General features: G+C 37.1%; 1 non-coding gene across 1 annotated transcript; it reads right to left on the bottom strand.

Annotated features, from left to right (window-relative positions):
- Positions 1 to 2,476: 2,476 nt before the first annotated feature.
- On the bottom strand, positions 2,477 to 2,583 carry LOC133780852 (small nucleolar RNA R71). Its single transcript, XR_009869661.1, has one exon. It is a non-coding gene; the product is annotated as a small nucleolar RNA R71 (small nucleolar RNA).
- Positions 2,584 to 7,316: the final 4,733 nt, after the last annotated feature.

Genomic DNA, 7,316 nt, shown 5'->3' with positions numbered 1-7,316 from the left:
ACAATATATCAAATTAATTTCACATAATTAACATATAAATCCAATTATTCCTTCCCGACACACTAATTAAGGCACTAAGCCTTATTAGAAAATTTGGGACGTTACAACTATACCCTCATACTAAAAATTTCGTCCTCGAAATTGGCCTGAACAACTCGGGATGCTGATCCCGCATAACTAACTGTAGCTCCAAGGTCGCTTCCTCGACCTTGCTATTTCTCCATAGAACTTTAACTAGAGGAATCGTCATGTTCCTCAGAACCTTGTCCTTTCTATCTAAGATCTGAACTAGTCGTTCCTCATAAGACAAATCTGCTTGTATCTCCAAATCCTCATAAACTAGCTGATAGCTCTAGAAATTAGAGTTTTTTTTATGCTTTTAAACTTATATTTTTATCAAGAAAAGAGTGGTTTATGGTGTTTTGTAGTGTTCTAATTTTAGTTTTGTCAATTATTAATTATAATAAGATAATATTAACTATTAGTATAGTGTTTGAACAATTTGAGAAGGATTTGAAGCTTGAAGCGAATTAGGATTTTGGGATGCTATAGCATGGAAGCTCCATTACGTTCTGCCTGGCAGCTGTTTTGAAAGACCCACGTGGGAGACTAAATGAATATCATATCCAGCACAATTTCATTCTTTGGACCTATTTGAGTTGGGCTGAAAGGTAATTAAATGAATTTTGGGCCATTAATTTACTTGGGTCCATTTTGCTTTAAAAAAAAAAGGAAAGAAAGAAGTTTGAGAAGGGAGGCCCATGTGGGTAATGAAGGCAATGACCTAGTGACCTATCATCATCTTTCCCCAATTTGGAAGACATGGAGAAAGAGCAAAAAGAGAGTAGCTGCCTGGTTCAAGAAGAAATAGCCATTTTTTGAGAGCTTTAATTGTTAAAAGCAAGGGGATAAGGATAGGGGACAAGCTATTTGGAGACATCCTATTGGCTGGGCATTCTTACCTTACTTTCTTAGTTTTTCTTAAAATCTCCCTTTAATTTCCTGATTATGGGCTGTTATTATTTGGGTGTATTTGAATTCTTAACCATGAACTAACTTGTTAATAGCTAGGATAGTTGAAGAATTCTATTATGTAACTTTTGGGTACTTTGCTAAGTAATGCTAAATGCTAATTATGGTTCAGTAATTCAAGTGTGTTTTATGTTTAATTCTTTCTTTTGATTGATCACCATTAGTAAGTAAATGAATTGATTTTGGTTGAAAAGAGTAGTAATTGATGGACCTAAAACTTGAATGATGCAAGATTGAATGTTTTTAATTTTAATTTTGTAAAGGTAGAGAAATATATTTTTTCCTTTAATAATCTTGATGAATTGATGCTTGAATATAGATTCTTGAAATTAAAATTGACATAGGTGTATGTTAGTTTGATTGGAGAATTAAAACCATAATTATTTCGATGGAAACTTATGGAAATTGATTGGAATTCTTGATTACTGAACTGCCAGTTTGCCACAGCATTGGCGTAGCATTATTGTCAGATTTTACATAATAGAGGGATTTAATTATCCTAGCTTGCCATTCTACCATTGTTAATCTTTGTTAATTCATTTTAATTTGTGTTTGATACTTTCAAGTTTTAATTTAATTTCTCATTATTTTAAATTGCATTCCCAAAGATTCACTTAATTTAGTTTTCATTTTAAACTATTTTGTTTATTTTTATTTTTGCAACTTGTGAATTAGCAATCCTTGAGGAACGATATCTGGTACTTGCGACTCTATTAATTTTTGTTAATAGTGTACACTTGCACTTACCATTATTTTACGCAACATGTTTTTGGCGCCGTTGCTGGGGATTATTTAAATTCATTTATTGTGAAATTAATTATCTTGTAATTTGGTTTAATTTTCTTTTGTGCTAACTTGGGTGATTCTCACAAATTTAGGTTCAGACAGTGTATGAATGAGAGTCAAGACCCTAAACGTACATTCAGACAAAGGAGAAAAGTACAAAATGCCCAAGGGGAAGTAGTAGTGATGGATGCTGAGCTAGAGGCTCAAGCAGGATCCACTCAAGGAGTAGCTCAAAGGGCATTAAATCTTGGGGCGACAACTCGAGGGGGAGTAGCTGCCAATAATGGGAAAAATGCATGGATTCTGGCAAATGACCGAGACCGTGTTATTAGGCAATACACTCTCCCCCTCTTCAATGAGCTCAATCATGTCATTGTGAGACTAGAAAATTAGGCTGCACAGTTTGAATTGAAGCCAGTTATGTTCATGGGACGCCAACAGAAGATCCTCACCTTCATCTTCGCTTGTTCATTGAACTGAGTGATTATTTCAAGTTGCCCAGAGTTATAGAGGATGCCTTGAGACTGAAGTTGTTTCCATACTCCTTGAGAGATAGAGTGAGAGCTTGGTTGAACTCTTTGCCAACTGATTATGTGACTACTTGGCAAGAGTTGACTGAGTGGTTTTTATGAAATACTTTCCTCCCACTAAGAATGCCAAGCTCCTCAATGAGATTACTTCATTTCAACAACTTGATAAAGAATCTTTATATGAGGCATGGGAGCAGTTCAAGGAGTTGTTATGAAAATGCCCTCATCATGGCATTCCTCATTGCATCCAAATGGAGACCTTCAATAATGGTCTAAATGCTCATACTATAATGGTGGTTGATACTTTGACGAATGGGGCTCTTCTTTCTAAGTCCTATAATGAGGCATAAGAAATCCTTGAGAGAATATCCATCAACAACTATTAGTGGCCCACTACTAGATCATCTACAGGTAGAAAAGTGGCGGGTATTTATGATGTAGATGCCATCACTTCTTTGGTGGTCCAAGTTGTGAGTTATATAGGGAATCAAAATAGGAATTACCCTTATTCTAATTCCTACAATCCATCATGGAGGTAGCATCCCAACTTTTGATGGAGTAATCAAGGGGCTCGTAATAACAATTCTTCTATGCCTCCTAGACCAAATTTCCCACCAGGCTATTCTCCACAAGCACAACAACAAGCAATGCAATCTAACTCTCTTGAGAATATGTTGAAAGAGTATATAGTGAAGAATGAAGCCATGATTCAAAGCCAAGAGGCATCATTGAGGAACTTAGAAAAACAAGTTAGGCAACTAGCTAATGAGCTTATAAATAGACCCCATGGTGCATTGCCAAGTAATACCGAGAATCCAAGAAATGTGGGAAAGGAACATTGTAAATCCGTCACTTTGAGAAGTTGGAAAGAGTTGGAGAATAACAAGACACATTCTGTGCATGAGGGTGAGACCACTTCAATCCAAATAAATGAGGAAATAAAAAAATATGCGGAAATTCCTAGTGTACAAAAATTTGCCTCTGCCCAAGATGTTGCAGGGATGCGGCAGTATAGTCGCCCAGATAGCTCAATTTCAAAGCAGCCACCTCCAATTCCTCAACATTTTCAGAAGCAAAAGTTGAATTCTCAATTCAAGAATTTTCTAGATATGTTGAAGTATTTGCATCTCAACATCCCACTTATAGAGGCACTTGAGAAAATGCCTAACTATGTGAAATTCATGAAATATGTTCTTACAAGGAAGAGAAGGTTAGGAGAGTTTGAAATCATGGCTCTAACTAAGGAGTGTAGTTCATTTCTGCAAGACAAGTTGCCACCAAAGTTGAAGGATCCTGGGAGTTTCACTTTTCCACATACTATTGGAGACACTTATTGTGGGATGATTTGAGTGCTAGCATTAATTTGATGCCAATGTCTATTTTCAAGCAATTGGGGATTGGAGAATTTAGGCCTACTACAGTTACTCTTCAACTTGCAGATAGATCTATTGCTCATCTAGATGGGAAGATTGAAGATGTGTTGGTGAGGGTAAACAAATTTATTTTCTCTGTTGATTTTATTGCGCTAGACTATTAGGTGGATAGAGAGGTGCCTATTATTATGGGCAGGCCATTTCTTGCAACATGAAGAAATTTGATATATGTGCCAAAATGTGAGCTTACAATGAGGGTGCAAGATGAAAATGTGACTTTTAATGATCTTAAGTCTATGAAGTTTCCTGATGAGGTGGAGGAATGCTCAGTGGTTTCAGTGGTAGATTCTTTGGCATCAAAGGAGTTTGAGACTAGTAGAATTGATGATTCATTAGAGAGGTTATTGTTGTTTAACTCTCAAAATGACGAAGACGAGGAGGAGTACTTAGCTTGGTTGGAGGCTAATTCTCAAGGGTTAAGAACAAGATGCCAATTTGATTCATTGGAGTTGTCATTTAGGAAGTTCAAGGCTCCCAAACCATTAATTTAAGAGACACCTGAGTTGGAGTTGAAATTCTAGCCATCACATTTGCGATATGCCAACTTGGGTCCATTTCAGCGGAGTTGGCTAAGGAACAAGAAGAAAAATTGCTTGATGTAACGACCCAAAAAATGCTAATAGAGTTTAGTGCCTTGATTAGCATGTCGGGAGGGCATAGTTGGATATGTTTGTGATTAATTGATTAAATGCGTCACTATGTGGCATGCACGATATATATGTATATGATGATAGGAAAATATTTAGATGCATGTTTATGAGTATTAAATATGCATGTGGGCTCGTTCTTGTTTATAAGGGCATATTTTTAATTTGGCCCGTCAAGGGCATAAATGCGATTATATGTGTGTTAAATGGTTGAGACCACATTATTATGTGGATATTTTTACAGTATATGACTCGAGGCGATCCTAGTGAGCGGATCAGCGGAATAGTCACAACGAGGTTTAATACCCGCTGGGGGTGAGCTTAGGGGTATTTTGGAAAGTTCAGTGTATATTTGGGATTTATTAAATAACGGGTAGGTATTTGGTGAATAATTGGGCATGTTGGGGTAAATTGGGAATTGGTAGGATGACTTGAGGAATTAGCGGGAATCGGGAAAATGACAATTTTACCCTTAGAAGCAATTAGAGGGTTGGGAAAGTTGAAGGGGTAGTTTGGTCTTTTTGGAGTTAAGGGATAAACCCAGTGGGAATTCTAGGCATAACCAGAACCCTCCAGAAACCACTCAGTTCTCAACATTTTCTCTCCCCCTCACCCACGAACTCTCTCTCCTTCTCTTCTCGTGCCTTGAAGCTAAGGGAAATTTGAAGGAAAAGCTAGGGAAATAAGCTTGGATTTGAGCTTAGAGACCTTACGAGATTAAAGCTAGGATCAGTTAAAGAAATCTTTGAGGATTGAAGCTTCAAACTGAGGCAAGAATCCTATGTTTTTTTTTTGGGAATTTGGCTTATTAGGGTGAATTTGACTGGGTTTTGAGTGATGATTTGTAGTTGAATTGAGATGGTAGTTTCAGTAGAATTTTTGGGTGTTTTATGCTTAAGATATATGATTAAGATTCCTAGACTCGTATCTGAACCTGGTTTTGGCTAGGATGCTAGTTAAGGTTGGATTTTTCGCGCTGAAGGTTGGGTAAACACGCTAGAAACCCAGGGATTTCTAGGTACGCGGGGGCGTGCTGCGATCCAGTTCATGGGCGCTGCGGCCCGCGTGCCTAGAAGGCTCTGGGAGGGCATGCTGTTTTGAGGGCGCATTGCGACCCTAGGGGGCAAGTCATGGCCTGCCTCTCCCCAAGATGCAGCCTCTGACTTAAGGTGTGCCACAACCTTTATGGCCAGGTCGCGGCCTGCCTAGACATTTTTAACCTAGGATTGTTTCTAGGCTCGGGGATTTAAGCCTAAGCACTCGGGACAAATTCTACTACTCGGTTTAGTAAAATTCGAGGTCTCAAAGGCTAGTATTTGTTTCCAAAACATTTAATTGGATTAGAATTTGATAGATATCCATTGTTGCTTATGACTAGGGTTACCGCAAAGGCTCAAGATTGAGGATCGTGCTCAGAACCGTTCTTTATCCAACTCTCGGGACTCGAGGTAAGAAAAGTGTACCCATGTGGGTGTGTTTAGGACTGAGGTTCCCTGTAATTGAACATATATATTGTGTAATTTTATGGCTGTTGTATGCAATATGAAAGTACAACCTCGAATTGTGCAAGATGATAAAATTTCAGAAAAAAAAATTGCAATATTTGTTAACTCTTGTGTATTAGTGAGCCTTTAGTACTTAAAGTTTTTGGTGCTAATTCAACCATAGTGAGCGTGTATCCCTATTGAGTGTGCATAGTTTGAGCATGAAACCTATCACCCTAGATTAAACTAAGTATTCATGAAGGTTTAAGTTTTTTATAATTGGCTTGATAATTCCCTTAAGGCGAAATCCTACGAAGGTTAATGATTTAGAGAGGATTTAGGGAATTTTCTTGGACCGTTTGAGCCTTTCATGCCTACCTTGTAATTATTATCCCTAGTGACCCAACTTTGATCTTATTGGCCTATTTTGTTCATGTAACCTTAACTTGATAGCCAATCCCTTTTTTAATATCCTATTTTTATTTCTCACCAAACATTAGGCTTAGTTTGTCTTGGATATTAATTGAGATAAGTTTGGTGGGAAGTGAGGAAAGAGTATCTTGGTTCTTTGGGTGTTCATGATTGTTAATTAATATACACTTATATGCTCCAATTTGTTAATTGTGTTTATGTTTTTGTTATCTTCAATGTTTTTATTTTAAATGTATTATTTTTAAGTTTCCTTGTATTCATAGAAAAAAGAAGAAGAAAATTCGAAGAAAAAAAACAGAGAGAAATGTATATATAGTTAAGTGTAATAAAGAAGTTGTTTGTAGTTGCATTGTAACCATATTTGAGCATATAAGTGTAGTATTCATAGAAAGAGGGAATTAAATGCTATTGAGTGAGCTGGGGGGTTTGAGTGCACTTGTAATGGATAGAGGATAATGTCTCCAATAGGTCCAAGGCAAGCTAGGTTTTAAGGTTGTAGCTTACAAAATCCATCTTAATCCATTCCTTTAGCCTAGCCTACATTACAACCATGTGAAGACCTATTGATCAAAATCATTTTGCCAACTACATCTGTGGAGAGGGGTTATTGAGTTCAACATATGAAAGCATGAATTGAAGCTTATGATTGTTGCTTAGCATAATCCAGGGAAGAGGGGATGATTGGGAAGAATTATTTGTGCACTAATTGAGAACACATTGAAAACTTGGTTAGGTTAGCATCTTAATACTTGAGAAATTTTGCTTGCATATACACTTGAGTTAACAATTGAATCTTTGATTTGAGAGCTCTTTCCCAATTTAATATGACAATTTCCACATTGATTCCGAGCTTCTTGTCTTGTTTTGTTATGTCTTTTGTGGTGTTGTGTGTTGTTGGGTAGTATAGTCATCACTCGGGATGAGCAATGAGATAAGTTTGGGGGTGTGATAACTCTAGGAATTAGAGTTATT

This window comes from Humulus lupulus, chromosome 5 (genome assembly GCF_963169125.1).
Source record: "Humulus lupulus chromosome 5, drHumLupu1.1, whole genome shotgun sequence".
Classification (NCBI taxonomy): domain Eukaryota; kingdom Viridiplantae; phylum Streptophyta; class Magnoliopsida; order Rosales; family Cannabaceae; genus Humulus; species Humulus lupulus.
The sequence above is the reverse complement of the archived record's forward strand: the minus strand, read 5'-3'. Positions and strand labels throughout refer to the sequence as shown.